The 15875-nt window shown below is 41.4% G+C and overlaps 1 protein-coding gene across 1 annotated transcript in view; it reads left to right on the forward strand.

Annotated features, from left to right (window-relative positions):
- Ppat (phosphoribosyl pyrophosphate amidotransferase) overlaps positions 1–15875 on the forward strand; it is a 29825-nt gene that overhangs the window by 409 nt on the left and 13541 nt on the right. The window lies entirely within an intron of this gene.

Below are 15875 nucleotides of genomic sequence, written 5' to 3' on the forward strand. Positions count from 1 at the left end.
AAGACTAGGAGGGTGGATGAGGACTAGGAAGGTGGATCGAGTCTAGGAGCATTGAGGATCGGGACTAGGATCAGGACTAGAAAGATGGATCAAGGCTAGGAGGGTGGATCAGGGCTTGGAGGGCAGATCAGGACTAGGAAGGTGGGTCAAGGCTAGGAGGGTGGATCTCGGGAATCAGGACTTACTCAGGATATTGACCAAGTGGAGGTGGGGTACACCTTTCCTGCATAGACATTAACCTAGCCTGTGGCATTGCTCTCGAATGCTTTTTACTGGTTAACTCCAAGAATGTGCATCTCTCCCTGCGGGTTTGTTACGCTGGAGTTTGCTTACACTAGCCATGTTGAGAAGCATGGTTCAGATCTCCTTGAAACTAGGACTGTTCTAGAGATAAGCTTCTGTAGGGTGGTGGTGCTGAGGGTCCTGCCACGCTTGGAGGTTTTCTTTTTGTTGTTTTGTTTGTTTTTTTGTTGTTTGCACGGGGCCTCCAGCTTGCAAGAGCTTTGTTTGCAAGGGCAGAGCTATTGAGCAGATTGTCAGGCTGAAAGCAGTTTTGGGGATCGTGAGTTTGAAAGTAGCTATGGGAAAATTGGGTGATGCGTTTGAGGTAAACAAAGCAAAAAAGACCTTTGCTTCCATAATGTGTTTCTTACCAGTTGACTTAAACTGACAGTTAGTATAAATCTGATTATGGAAATAATGCAAACTAGGGTTTTGTCTGTTTTCCGAAACTATCATATCATGAATTTGATAAGACAATACCCCAGCGACAATGTCTAGAACAGAGCCGTGCAGTCACCCTTATAAACGGGATGCCTCACTAATGATTACCTTTCGCTTACCAAGCTTAACGTTGTCTTTTTGCATTTTTCAGAGTCCTAAGTCTTTGAATTTGCACGTCACATTCTGTATACTCCTTATTTATTAAAAAGTATCTGGGATGAATCACACAAAACCGATTTGAGTCAGCCTTTCTTGAGAAAAAGTTTACAAACTGAGCAGGTTGAAATTACGTCCACCCTTGTGACAACAGTTAAAGAGTTAAGAGTTGGGAATGTAAACAAAAAAAAGAAAACAAATAAAAGCCGGGCACTGGTGGCCCACACCTTCAATCCCAGCACTTGGGAGGCGGAGGTGGGCGGGTCAAGGCCAGCCTGCTCTATAAGGAGTTCCAGGACAGCCTGGGCTATGCAGAGAAACTCTGTCTCAAAAAACAAAGAGCTGGGAATGAGCTCGATGGTAGAAGACTTGCCTAGATCAGTAGAAGCTATAGGTTTCAATCCTTAGTATTGGGGTGTGTGGGGGGGTGGTATTTAAATGTGATTATATGATTCTGAGGAGCAGTAGAAGATAATACTTTTAGACATTATTCTGAATCGCATTAGGAGCAGTGGGAATGGAGCTAGAGAATTTTAGAGAGCAGATGAAAGGGACTCCATCTTTTTCTTAAATGTTTACATTTTGGTCAGTTACTTAGAAAGTTCCCCCCCATGACTTGCTTTGAGAGAGAGAGAGAGAGAGAGAGAGAGAGAGAGAGGGAGGATATGAGAATGTGTGTAGGGGACTATATGTGGTGTTTTTCTTTCTAAATGAAGTACAACTAGTCAGCTGCGGTGGCGTTTGCCTCTAGCTAAAGCTCTGGAGAGGCAGAGGCAAACTGATCTCTTGAGTAGGCTACAAAGCAAATCTCAGGCCAGTCAGAGCTACAGTGAAGCCCTGTCTCAATCATCAAGAAACAAATAAATAAACTACAACTTACTCTTAGTCACATCTCCCTATGTTATGCTTCCTATACTTGCTTTTATATGAGAAAGCCATACAGTTACATAATGTGAGGACAATAAAGATGTGTTAGTGGCATCAATGGATTGTATTTTATAACTGTATAATCTCAGTACTGACAAACATAGCAAGACTTGTCTACCAAAAGACGGAGGAATGACTTTATTGGGATAATTACTTAACTAAACTAAGCAAGCCTTTGTTAGGAGACTAGTGTTGAAAATAGGACTGGGGTTTTTGTTTGTTTGTTTTATTTTGGTTTTTTTTGTTGTTTTTTTTCTTTTAAACAGCAGTGATAAGTTAGTTTCTGGGGAAAAAGCATACTAACTAGCAACTTATGGCCTATTTTCCTTGAATAAGAATGACATTAAGGTTTACCTAGATCTTAGTACAAATCTAGGCAATGAAACACTTTAAGTTAGAGAAACATCTCTTATCATTTAGTAGGATTACTTTTAATTGGAAAACCAGTGGAACTCCGTGCCATTATGTTTAGAAGATCTAATAATTGCCTGTTACCCTAAAACAGTAGGTCAGGGCCAAAGAAGATTAAGAACACATTCTGAGAATTGATGTGCTCGGGGTGGCAGAGGGGCCTCACATGGACTAAGCATACCCCGTGCCACTAAGTTACATACCCAGCCCGAGGACTGATATGAGTGTATGCATTCGAATATTAAAACCTGAAACCTACGTAGAAAGGTGATCACAGGTGAATATATAGAATTATGGACACTGTTTCTTCAAAAGAGAAGTAGGATAGAGCGGAGTGGCAGCAGTGGCTGCAGCACATTCCTTTAGTCCTAATATTCAGGAGGCAGAGGCAGGAGGATCTCCAGGACAGCCAGGAGTACGCAGAGAGACCCTGTCTGGAAAAACGAATACAAAGAGAGGTATGGCTTATTGTAGAAGCCTCCATTTTTTACTTCTCCCATGAAGATGTGTTCACATAAGAGTCATAAGATGACCAGATGCTGTGTGGGCTTGGAAACGTCAGGTCTAGTCATTTGCAGCATTCTTTCTCTGCTCACTCACTCTTAAAATCACCATCACGTCTTACGGAGAGTAGAGCGGTTTGGACCTATTTACTTACAATTCCTCTTTAAAGAGGAGTTACTAGACACATCCCATGAATTAGCTGCTTAAAGGTTCATCCTGTAGTGTGGATGTGGTTTATTCTCCAGAGGTTTGTGTGGGAAGTGGTGCACTCTGTGGCAGTACTGTGAGCTGGAGTTTACAGGAAAGTGAGTGGTTGAGTATTGTGGATTAACAGTGGTCTAACTGAGTAAGTTAGCTCTCTGAGAGCAAGCTGCTAGAAACGGGTGAGTAATTCTTTTGGCCTTCTATCCAACTATGTTCCCCCTCTCTTCCCCCCTCACCATCACACTTGACCACCATGAGGTCACACACTTGACTACCATGAGATCACACCACACACTGAGGTTCTCACCGGAAGTTGAACTGATGGGAATTTCCAAACATGAACTTCCAGCCTCCCAAACTGACCAAAATAACCCTTTAAAAGAAAAAGTGTCCCTAGATTGGGCATGGTAATTACACCTGTAATCCCAACACTTGGGAGGCAGAGGCAGGTGGATCTCTTGAATCGAGGTCCAGTTGGTCTGCAGAGTGAGTTCCAGGCCAGCCAGAGCTACACAGAGAAACCCTGTCTCAAAAACTGAAAGGACAACCAAAATCGAAAAGTACAAAGTACCTAGCTTCTGTATTTTGTTATAGTAATGGAAAATAGATGATTGATTTTTTTTTTGTTAGTTAGTAAATTAGCATGTCCTCTGTCAATGAGTGGTTGTGTTCCAGAACAGAAATTTAAACCAACGACTAATGTGACATATTTTTATACTTCTCAGCATTTGTGAAATTTACCTGATAAAGGTGAGGGTCCTGATGGAAGAAACATCCTGTAGAACCTTCCAGTTCTGTTAAGCTTTGAGGAAGCCAGTTTGTAATGATCTCAGGAGGTGTCTTCTTGAGAGGTGTAGACATTGTTTCTGTAGAGAATGTGTAATATCATCAGAAAAGCACTTAGTAGGGAGAGGTACACTCAGCCTCCAAGCCAAGTATTTTCAGGCCTCTTCCTGAAGTGAACTGAGGAACACAGTGCAGTAGGAAGTTCTTAGATACCTTTTTGGGGTGCCAGATTAAGGCTGCTGGTGTTAACAATGAAGCTAAAACCCCAGCTTAGTCTTGGCAGTCCTCATAAACTTCTGGATCTGTTTTGTTATCTTTTGGGCTACAGGTAAGTACTTTAAAGTTCTAGTGTTGAGATTTAGTTGGTTCAGAAGGATGCTCTTGTGTATTAAGCCAGTGGCCATCACTTTACATGGCGTTCACCAGAGGTTAAAGGCAGGCCAACTCATCTCACCTGCATTTTATACATTAAAAAATGGTTCTACAAGATTTTTACCTCACTTGAATTACAAGAGTTGGAGGGGGGGTGTGTTGAGTTTCCTCTACTCCCCAGTGCTGTTGTGCGTCACCTAAGTACAGGGATATGTATTCCAGGAAGTGCATCATTAGGCCACTTGGCTGCTATGCAGGTCAGTCACTCAACAAGGTACCTTGGTTCAATCCAGAGACTTGGTAAACATTAGCTGTGGGAGGCTGCCACCTGGGTAACACAGCACAGTTGTTTTAGGTCCTGGGAGCCTCTATAAATAACCATGCACTAAAATAATAATGAAAAGTACAGTCTAGCGAATACAGAATCCACGAGCAGTTGTTGGCCACTACCATTAGGTGCCACGTGCTGTTCCAAGATGGTGCTGTAGTTTGAGGAAGATTTGTGGTGCTTGATGGTAAACGTCACTAAGTGATAGCTTTCAGCTCCTTTGTAATCTTCCAGGATTCCTCTAGCATAGACCATCTACCTCCTATGTTGCCCTGCAGCACAGGGCTATATTTCATTGAGCTCCTCCTAGGTGCATACAGGGGACCTTGATGAGTAGGGGACACAGGGCAAGTGTGGCTTCTGTCCTCACAGAAGTGTGTAACTTACTACTAGTTCAGAAGCATAGACTTCTCTAGAACCCAGTTTCCGCATTTTAAATTGGCTGTGATGATCATAGCTACATCATAACTTGTGTGGACTAAATTCTTCTATATGAACTGTTTAGAATAGTGTCTGGCTATGTGTATGGCCTACAGCTCTATCCCGCACTATGGTATGCATTTAGTAGAGCCGCACACAGATGTTCAATGACAGACATGCAGTTACTCATAATGCCCTTCATCTGGAAAAGAAGCTGGAATAATATACAGTAGAATGGAGGGGGGGTGATGAAATGCATAGTCCTACAATAGACCATTCCGGAGTGATGCTCAAAATTCCTAACACAGGCACAGTTAGGGATGGATCTCATAAGCACTGCTGCATGAGAAGAACTTGACATTTAAAGCTCACACTAAGGAGAAAAAAAGCACAAATCTTAGGTTAATCTGTGATGGTGGATTGACTAGTGATGGTCTTTATGGGATCTAGAATTATAATTTTGTTGGTCTCGATTAACTTTTTGCTGTACATACTTTTGCTCTGTAGCCCAGGCTGGCTTTGAACTTTTGATCCTTCTTAGCCTTAGAGTATTGATTTGGGTGATAGTCACATGAGCATGCTGTTTAATTAGGAGCAGAGAGAGACGAGAACTCTATCTTTTCTTCAGTCTTGTGCACATTCCTGTATCCAGTCAGCCATCTGTCTACATGCATTCTGTATCCATGGTTTCAGTCCATAAATACTGAAAGTATTTTTTTAACTAGCTGTACTGAATGATGAAAAGACTTTCTTGGCTATGCTCTCTAAAATATACAGTTACATTGTATCAGGTATGAACAGCAATGAGATGGTTTAAAATTACAGGAGGCTATGGATAGCTTATACAAATACCATGCCCTTTTATATAAGGAACTTGAATATCTGCATTTTTGGGTTTCTTTTCTATATATTGCATTGAACTTCCTCTTCTAGTATCTGGTTGGCTCATGGTTTTACATTTTGAGACAGGTCTTATACTATCCCAGGCTGGCCTGGAGCTCTATTATGTATCGCACGATGACCTTTGCCTCACTGTGGTCTCCCCTCAGCCTCCCGAGTACTGAGTTTACAAGCAAATGAGTTGTAACATCGGGGTTGCTGGTTCGTTTTTTAGGGTTTTAATTTGTATACTCCTAAAAAGGCTTCAGAGTTTGGCTTATCTTCATAATTATTAAAACAGTATACCCATTATTACCTACCCTATGAGAAAACCAAATTTTATAGCTTTTTAATTTGTAGGCCCTGTTCTTTTGTGTAACTAAGTGCAATTTGAAGGGGCGTGGTTATTGCACAGTTACCTGACTGGGAACGCATCCAGTGACTTTTTGAGTTCCTCTTACTTTTAATGAGCTGTGAACTAATTTCCCAGCATTCTCTACTCTCAGATAGTTCACACACAAACAGTGTATTTAGTCTAGTTTGTCAGGGACAGGGCTAAATATCTGTGTTATCAGGAAAATGCAACAAAATTTTTAACAGGGAAAAAAGCCCTGGCCTTTCCCAGGCTCTTACCGTCTAATTGTGCTTTTCTCTTCATGCTTCCAGGGCTTCCAAAATGACCTTCAGGGAATCCTTAAACAAATATCAGAAAGTCAGTGTGTGACACCTTGTGGTCTGTGTTAGTTTTCAAGTAAATTAAACTAGGAATACTGAAGTGATAAGAAAAATTATATGAGCTGAAGAATTAGGAATATTTTGGTCAGGGTTAGAAAGAAATTGAAGTTAGAAATATATTTTTCTAATAATTATAGTCAGTTGAGTAAATAATGGTGGTGTATGGACTTCATTTTTACAAGCCTTTTGTTTTCTTTATAACTTAAATACAAAGAGGAAAGTTATGTTAAAGTCATTGCCGGGCTTACCATGTTTCCATTTGGTAATTTCAGGAGCCCTGCTTTTTAGGATGCAGTCAGTTTCATCATGAAATCTCAGTTTTCTCTGAGGGCTATCATTTGTGTTTTGTAAAACTCTGTATTCATGTTTTGGATTTTTACATGTGGTGCCATGACATTGTTTCCAGTCTCTGTCCATCCCAAGCTGGATAGGTCTCTGGGCAGTTTCCTCCAGTATTTCTCTGTTTCTGGTCTCTTCAAGTATTTGCCTGATTTTTTCGTCAGGCCATATTTTTATAGGTGCTCTGACCTTGTTTTCAGACCAGTGCGTTCCAGCTCCTGGATCATTCGTCGTTAGGGTGTATGTGTGTGACTTTCAGCATCTTCTAAGGGATTACGTACAAATTAACAGGACCCTTTGGGTTATTCAAACACGTTAGCAATTCTTGTGTTTTGGGTATCATTCACTTAACACACCAGGATTGTCATAAATCACTGAGAGAATAATTTTAGCAGGGAGGGATCACACTTTTTTCAATAATAACTATTCAATCTGAAAATAAGTCAGATTGCCACCTTATAGCTCTTTTCAATCAATAGGTTTTCATTGGATATTTACAAATATAGAAAGGTATATTTAGTAATTTCTCTTGGTAAGAAATAGGAATAGACATTTTTCTTTCTATCATAGTCAAAGCTCTGAGCTAATATACAATAGAGGTCTAGCTTTCAACTAATTAAGGAGGCATGCAATAGACTGAAAATGTCAAATGAACACTTAAAATCTGGATCCTGTGATGGGGTAGTAGTTAGAAAACAGAGTAGCAGTTTAAATTTAATCTGTTCTTTCAGTTGAAGGTTGTGCTGAGCCCCACTATCAGGGCAAAATTCTCTCCTCCATAACATAGCCTTGAGACTGAAAACATGTGCCATTGTCAACCACATTTTAAGATGGTCATGTTGGAATTGCCTTCTGCAGTGTGCTGAACTTGGGCCTGGGATAGTATTTTCAGACCAAGTCCATCTTTGTAGCACCTAAGAACATTCTCATTTGATCTTCATCGTGAAGAAGGATGCTCCTTACTTAGTGTGGTTTTTACGAAGATAGGAGATCACTTTAGCATCGCTATCAGTCTTCATGTTGAAACAGTCTGTATTTCCCAGAAGAGTTTGACCATGCATATTTCTCAATTATAAATATTTTCAGGAACTGCTAGTCTTAAGCCTAGTAAATGTCATGGGGTTGTCTGGTGTGCCGTGCAGATCAGTTGTTCACACGCTGGGTAAGGCCCCACTACTCCTGTGTTGGCACTCTGAATGTAGCAGTCTCTGATAGTACTTGCTATACTCGGGACAGTATTTTAAAAATAGTACACCGTGTAACTAAATATGTTGACTAGTACAGATGTTTACAAAACTGATTCAGTGAATTTTTTTTTTTTTTTAAGTGAGGTCTCTCTATAGCCCTGGGTGTCCGCTGTTAGTCTAGGCTAAACTCAACCTCCTAAAGAGTCACCTGCTTCTGCGTCTGGAGAGCTGGAACTAAAGGCATAACCACACCAGTAATCAATTCTTTTTAAACTAGAGAATAATTCGTATTAATAAGCCAGTGAGGCAAAATAATAGTTAGGAGACCCATAAGTATGTGTAATAACGGGTATGAGGAGGGCTTCCTCAGGCCAGGGCCCAAAGCTTGTTAAGAACATATTTGCACAGTAAGACCAAGATGAAGTATAGAATTGTAGCAACACCAGACCTCAAATGATAGGCTGTATTCTGGAGTCATGTAGAGCCACTCAAGCAGACATAGTTTAGTCCCTCTCTCCTCTCTTCGAGACAGTGTCTTCATATGTAGCCTTGGCTGGCTTTGTTGACCAGGCTGGCCTCGAACTCAAGACTTACTTCTGCCTCCTGAGTGCTGGAACTAAAAGCATGTGCCACTCACACCCTGCAATTCTCCTTCTTAGTAATTACACTGTGTAAAACTGACATGAGTACTGGACCATTTCCCCCAGGGAATATAAAGCTAGGCTCCTGGAAGGATCTGGTTTAGGATACTTTTCGCCATAGATCAACCTATAACTCTGGTGTATTTCTGCTTAATGTAGATTCATCAACACTGACTTCACTGCCAACAGCTTCTGTAAGTCATACCTGAATGAAGGTTATCTGATGTCTTTTATCAACAAAGTACCTAACCTTAGAAGCTCTAGATAGCATGGTAACACGCCCGTGTTATTCAAATAAAAGTCACCTCCAGTTGTACAAAAATGTGGGAACACATCATTGCGCATACCCTATGGATAACGAGGTGGATCAGAAGTCCAAAGTCATCGTCAGCTACATAGGGGGTTAGAGGCCCAGCTGAGGTACACGAGACCTCTATAAACATTTAATTAGACCCTCTATTAATTAACTAGAGCCTGTACACTGGAAAATGTACTTGTCCTTCTACTGTTAATAAAGTAACCTTACCACAAGAGCATAGCTTATAAACTACGTTGATTTCTCAAGTATATTCATCTGTTTCTTATTAATGTTTTTTCCAGCTTAGGTACATGGCATTCTTAATACTCTTGGGAAGGCAAATATTTGAGGATTTCTCCGGTGCATATGTATGTGGATGTTCGTTTTCCAGTGTGAGAAGAAAATCATCAAAGCTTGAAATGAAAAAAAAAAATCTTGTTTATATTATGATAGCTAAAATAAAGGCAAGGTGTTTCGTATGTTGAACTGGGCAAACCTGAGCATGCCTTTGTCAGGGTACTACAGATTTTCAGGCTGCCCTTTCCATAGCAAATGTCCCTGGAAAACACCTCAAGGACTGATTTTCTTATTGCAAAGCAGAGTAAGTAATGTAGCTGGTTACTCTGTACCAGAGCCGCATGTACTAGGATAGTAGGTTGTTGGCACAGACTTTTGGAGAGAAGTAAATATCTTTTTCCAACCATGAAAAACTTTAAAATTTTCTTACATGTAAAAGCTCAGACAAGAAAGAGACTATGATTATTCTCAGGTACTTTAATGAAAGCAATTGCTGGGGAGGTTATCTTGATGAACTAGAACTAGTAAGTGGCCTTAACAAATCACTGGTGTAGACCAGCCAAAGGGAGGGAGGAGAGAGACTACTCAGCAGTTTTAGTAATGGGTCCTCATCTCAGAATTGGCTAGGTTTTAGTGCCAAGCGAATCCCAGGCCTCACGCAAGTCTGGACATCTGTTTCAATCCCTCTAACTCAGTGGACTCTTAAGATTGTAGTGGGAAGATAAGATGGGGCAGTAACTGCAACACTTTCACACCCCAGAGTTGAAAACAGGCTCAACGTAAAGACAGGAACTTGCTCTGTAGAGACAGTATGTGCAAGTTCTTTTATAAACATTAAACACATTACCAAGACCTAGGAGTTTCACTCTCTGTGTCCCTCCACCCCCATAAGAATTGAAGCCGAAACCAAGGCTTTTGTGTGCTCTTGTTCTTCATAGCAGCATTGTTCAAAATAGCCAAAAGGCAGAAAGAACCCAGATGACCTTTGACAGGTAAATAACTGCAGATTATAGCACAGATTTGTCCTATAACACACATGAACCTGAAGACATCATGCTTAATGAAGTACACGGTAAGTCCTGGTGTAATACTGCATACATGAGTGATCACATTGAGAGCAGAAACAGAACAGTGGTTATCATACAGTAAGGAGAATTTGGAGTTCCTCCCTAAAGGATGTGTATATTTCCGTTTGAGACAACAAAACAGTTCTGTCCTGGTTTCTTCTCTAACAGGAGTAGTCTGAGTTTTCATGACACTTGTTAGTGGCTGCTTTCTCTCGCTGCATTCTCATGTGTTTTCATGTGGTAGCTTGCTAGAATTGGCTCATCTTTCTCCTGAGTGGAATCAAACTGGTGCTTGTGTGTTGTGCTCTGTGATCCGTCATATTGTGGGCTGGTCATTTTGTCTGAGCATGGCGACCTCACTGGGCTTCCCAGCAACAGCTGTGCTTGAGGACAATTGAGACTGTAGGTGCTGAACTGAATTCTAGGTTAGCTCTGGAATTTTCAATCTTCCTAACTCTGTGACCCTTTGATGCAGTTTTTCATGTTGTGGTCACCCAGCCCCCCCCCCACCCGTGTAAATATTTTTGTGGCTACTCCATAACTGTAATTTTGTTACTGTTATGAATCACAAGTATGTTTGGAGATCGTTACACACACAGGTTGAGAACCGCTGTGCTAGACAAATCTCCAGGACCTTGAGCTTAGGAATTAGTTATTGACAGTCCAGGAGGAACTGCAGCCCTGGCTCTATAATGAAGAGAGCTTTATAATTTACATTTAAAGAAAGTAAGTGGGGAGAGCATTAACCCAGCAGAAGGGTAAGGATGTACTTTTATATCTGTGACACAATCTGTGTATCAGTTAATATGAATCACCAGGCATTCTAACAGTGAACACTTCTCCAGCTTGAACAACACCTAGTTTTTCCCCCCATGGGACTTTTCTTGTTCAAAAGTGTAATCTGATTGTTAACTAATGACATTCCCCCTCCCCCAAACCTATGAAGCACAGAACGTCTCTTCTAGTAAATCTGAGAAAAGACTTCTAGATTTTATGGCTTTGACTGTAAGTCATCACAGGCCTTTCTCCTTTCCAAGGCTGTCCGAGGCTTTCTCCTGCAGCCCTGTGGTTTGAGTGGAAGGGGTGAGCCATTGGATAGCCAGCTGGCACTCGCCACCTTCCTATCCCACGCGTAACACGCCTCACCTGGAGGATTTGCTGTGGTCCAATGATTTAAATTTTAAATCATCAGGTCTGTGATGACACCTGCTCCCTCTACACTTTAAGAACAGCAACCACCGGAAAGTTAATTCCTGTTAATTTCCCCTTCCACTCATATATTTCATAAACATGAGTGACTCAACATTTCACATGTTATGTCTTAAGTAGCATCTTATGTTCTTGTAAAACATCATGAAGGTCCCTCCTCTCTCATGGCCTCATCTAAACACACTTGTTCTCCAGAGCTAGTACCACAAATACCATGGGAGTTACAGCTCCAATATAAGAATTTTCTGGGATGGAATAATTAGATTTATTTATAGCAGTACCCTATAATATCTTATTTTTGTTTTACAGCTGAAAGGCTGTCTTCTGATATATTGCTGACTAAATCATCTCTAGTGATGTCTCCACCAGTGACTGTAGGAACATTAGGAGATATGTAGTTTTTATTTTATTCCCTTTCAGAATTTCACTTTAAAGTCACTAATACTCCGTGGTCCTTTGCTTTAGATTCCTTGACCTTGGGCACCTTTTGCCTTGGGTCACTGGTAGGTATTGGTCATGTGTAAATTTCTAAGTCTTCTGACCCAGGTTCCTCTGGCAGTGACAGATCACTCCACCTGTGGGCAGCTTTCTCAGTAGATAGCTTACATTTTCCTTTCATGGAAATAGCTGCAGAAATGCCTGACATACTTTTTTTTCTTCTACTTCCATGAAAGATTCAGTCTTAACTGCTATTCCTTCCTGGCTTCTTATGTGCACATAGTAGGGTTGCATCTTTAAGCCACAAATAAAATCTTTAGGAAAGTACTTTAGACGTCTTCAGGGCCACCTTGCTTGATCCTCCCATTTTAGGCAGAAGTGTATGTCCTTGGCTGCTGCAGGGTTCCACAGAGGCCGACTTAGATTCCTGGCTCCTGGTCTGGAATGGGTTGTTCCTTTCATGTTTGTGTGCACTGTATCTCTGTCCTTTGAACTACATTTATTTTTAAAGGTCTCCATGATATTTCACAGAAGACCTCACCCACCTCTACCGTTTATAGATTTACTATTTTATGCAGTTGCTGTGAAAACTTACCTTCTGTGATCTGAGATTGCATATTGGGCTTTTTAAAACTTCATCTGTTTTAAGATTTGTTCCAAAAAGCCTACTTTATTTCTTTTTTTCTTCCTTTTTTGTAGGATGCTTTATTTATTTACATTTCAGATGTCATCCCCTTTCCCCATTTCCCCTCCCTAGAACCTCCATCCCATCCCCCCCTCCGTTTTGATTTTATACCATTTTGATTACATGCAAGTATTAAGGTCAGTTCTAGGTTGAGGAACTAGCAGTAGAATAGATGCAAATAGTTAAGGAACAAGCAAGACAATAAGTACAAATAGCAAAGAACAAGCAAGGCAACAAACAAAATTCTGTCAATACTCCAGTGATTACTGTTTCTTATCAGAATGACCAAAGTATCTGAGCCAACTTCCCTGCCCTAGCCCAAAGTCATTTTCATGTCTGATGCCTACTTCCTTGTTCTAGCCTAATATTTAGATTCCTGCCTGAAGCCCACTTCCTTGTCTGTATCCAATGTCATGTTGCTGCCAAACAGCCCCCAAAGCTCTTTGCCTCTCCTCCCCCTTTTTTATTTCGTCAACAAGACTGAGCCAACTGATAGCTCCTGTGGAGATGGATACATTTTATAACAGTGGTATGATATAGCTTACTCATGTGCATAAGAGCTGGCAGGGTGGCACAGTGGGTAGAGACACTTCTGCCAAGCCTGATGATCTGATGACCTGGCCGATCCTCCAGACCCACAAGGTAGAAGGAGAGAACGTACGTGGCCACACTTAAACTTTAAACTGTCTGTTTAAAATCAAGTTTCACAATTAATTGGGGCTAAATTGCAGGTAAGGAATGGTCCAGATTTAGGTTTGAAATTCTAAAATATAAAATTTGGATTTAAAACTACATGAAGACAAGCAAGGGGAGCGTGGATGCCCCATGTCATTTACCGTCAGAGCCTGGCTAGGGACAATAAAGAAGGAGAGAAATGTCGATTTTATTACCTGGTTTTATGGTCACAGAAAAGGGCTGCCTCAGATGGTCAGTGGAATGAGGGAAAGCTCTTACACCTACCTCTTTGGAGGGTTTTTTCCCCCTCAAGTTGGTCATTTGTGGTGTGAATTATAAAAGTTGTACAGAGGCCCTGGTCCTAGAGATGTTAAGCTGGAACACGTAACGGTTCATGGTGCGAGTGGACTCTTAGCCACTGTGGGAATGTGGTCAGGATCGCTCTCACGAGAAGAACGTGAGTCTTACGTGAGATGCCATTGCCGCGAGAAGTCGGTTATAGACGTGGATCAGTCTTTAAGTGTTGTGCACAGCTAGTCATTGGGTGGAAAAGTGTCAGTGGTGGGGTCAGGAGTGAAGAGGTTAATCTCTAGCACTGCAAAAGAAAAACGGAGAGGGGGAAGAAGGGAGAAAAGGGAGGAATCATCTACGCTGTTATAAACAAGGACATCCAGCCAGCACGAGCTAACAGAGGAAGGACTGGAGGTGTATGGTAGCACTTGCTCCAGCAAGCCTGAGGCTGCTCATTCCCAGAACTGCAGAAGGTGGGGGTGGGGTAGTAGGGTCCATAAAAAACAAAATAGAAACAAACAGGTGGCAAAGGGCTTCCGGCATGAGCTAAAGAGAAGGGAGAACTTGTCAGAGCAGCCCTCCAGAAAGAAGCATCATTATTAAAGATGGCGCCAGCTACTGTCCCTGTCTGCTTCACCAAGTTCTCTTATTGGATCCCAGTCTGGCTGTGTGTGCAGATGGTTGTCTGCACTGAGACAATAACATAGTACAGGGAGAAATGGGAAATGGCTTATTTAGTCTTCACTGAAGCTGTAGAGAAATCTCATCTGTTGACCTTGCCTGTGGCAGTGACACACTGGTGGAGAAGGGGAAGGTCTTTGTCCCACCAGGTCCTCAGGCAGCCTGTTTTCATTCCTAGCATTCAATCCCTTGGAGGAGCCCCTTAGTTCTGGGGCCTCCATTACAGATTTTTTTCTTTGTCTTTTTATTTATCCATTTAAGAGGTGGGAATATTAGATGAGAAATTTTGGTCTTGTTTGGAGCTATGTGACTAACAGCAGCCGGGCAGCATTATTTCATATTTTCCCTTGTGCTAAGGGTATAAAAATAAATCCTAAAGTATTTAGACCTGTCTGTGTTTCAGAGGCACATCCACCCAGCCATAGTTGGTAGAGCAATTTTAGAGCTGTTTTAATGTGTCTTAGCTGTGTTGGGATGGTTTGGAAATTCATACCTTGTGCCAACTAGTATGTTGGTGGTTTTTTTTTTTTTATCTTGATATTTCAGGCTACATTTATCACATGTATTCAGAAATTGTAAGCACAGTGACAGACAAAAGAATTGCGTTTTTCTTTTTACCTTCTGTGATCTCTGGGGCGGTACTTGAGCTCAGGGTTGCCAGGTACTCACTGTTACCATCCTTCTCCTCTGTCAACTGTGTGGTTGGTTCAGACTGCAGGATTGTGTCCAGATCACGGAAGAACTTCATAGTTCTAGAGCTGTCTCCTGACCTGTGGGCATGCTTAACTGTCCTGTATTCATACTTGAGGTTTTTATACTTTGCCCGGCACTGTTTCCAATCTCTGTATACTCCTAGTGATCGTAGCCTTTTAGCAACGTAAATAAAGACTTCTTTATTTCTCAGCGTTCCAGAAAGCTGGTTTCGTACATTTCTTTCTGCCCAGACACTTAGTAAAGCTTTAACCTCCTCCTCGGTCCAGTGTTTTCCAGGGCCACTCTCCATGTTGAAAGTGACCTGGAAGTGATTTGCTATTCCTAGCTCATGTTTTTGTTTCCTAAGAAACCAGAGGACTGGTTGTCAATAAGCTAAGAGCTTGAGAGGGAGGGTGTAGTTTAACTGGTTCAAGCTGCCTGAGGGAGTAACTTGAGCATCTGCCAAAGAAGCAGGCTTGGTGGCTGAGGAAGCCTGGGGCTGCTAATCTTACTTATTTGGGCTTTAGGGAAAAATTAACCTTGGGACAAAGGGAACGAAAAGTACTTTGAGGGGGCAAGGAGTCTATTTCTTTTCTTATATAATTTTTGGATTCATTGAAAGTGTTGGTTTTTAAAAATTACTTGGAAATGGTTGGCAGTAGCTGTGGGGATTTTTTTTTAAGGGTTTATATCTAATATGAATAGCTATGTATTTAAAAAGCATTGCATTTCGGCTGACTTGATAGCTCAGTGGTTAAGAGCACTTGTTCTTGCAAGGGAGGGGACCCAGGTTCTGTTCCCAGCACCCGTGTAGCAGTTAACAAATGTCTTTAACTCTAGCCCTAGGGGATCAGACACCCACATGGTGCATATACATACATGTAAGAAAAACACCCAAACACAGAAAAGAAAAAGGAAAAACATTTGCA

This window comes from Grammomys surdaster, unplaced genomic scaffold (genome assembly GCF_004785775.1).
Source record: "Grammomys surdaster isolate TR1022 unplaced genomic scaffold, NIH_TR_1.0 372, whole genome shotgun sequence".
NCBI lineage: Eukaryota > Metazoa > Chordata > Mammalia > Rodentia > Muridae > Grammomys > Grammomys surdaster.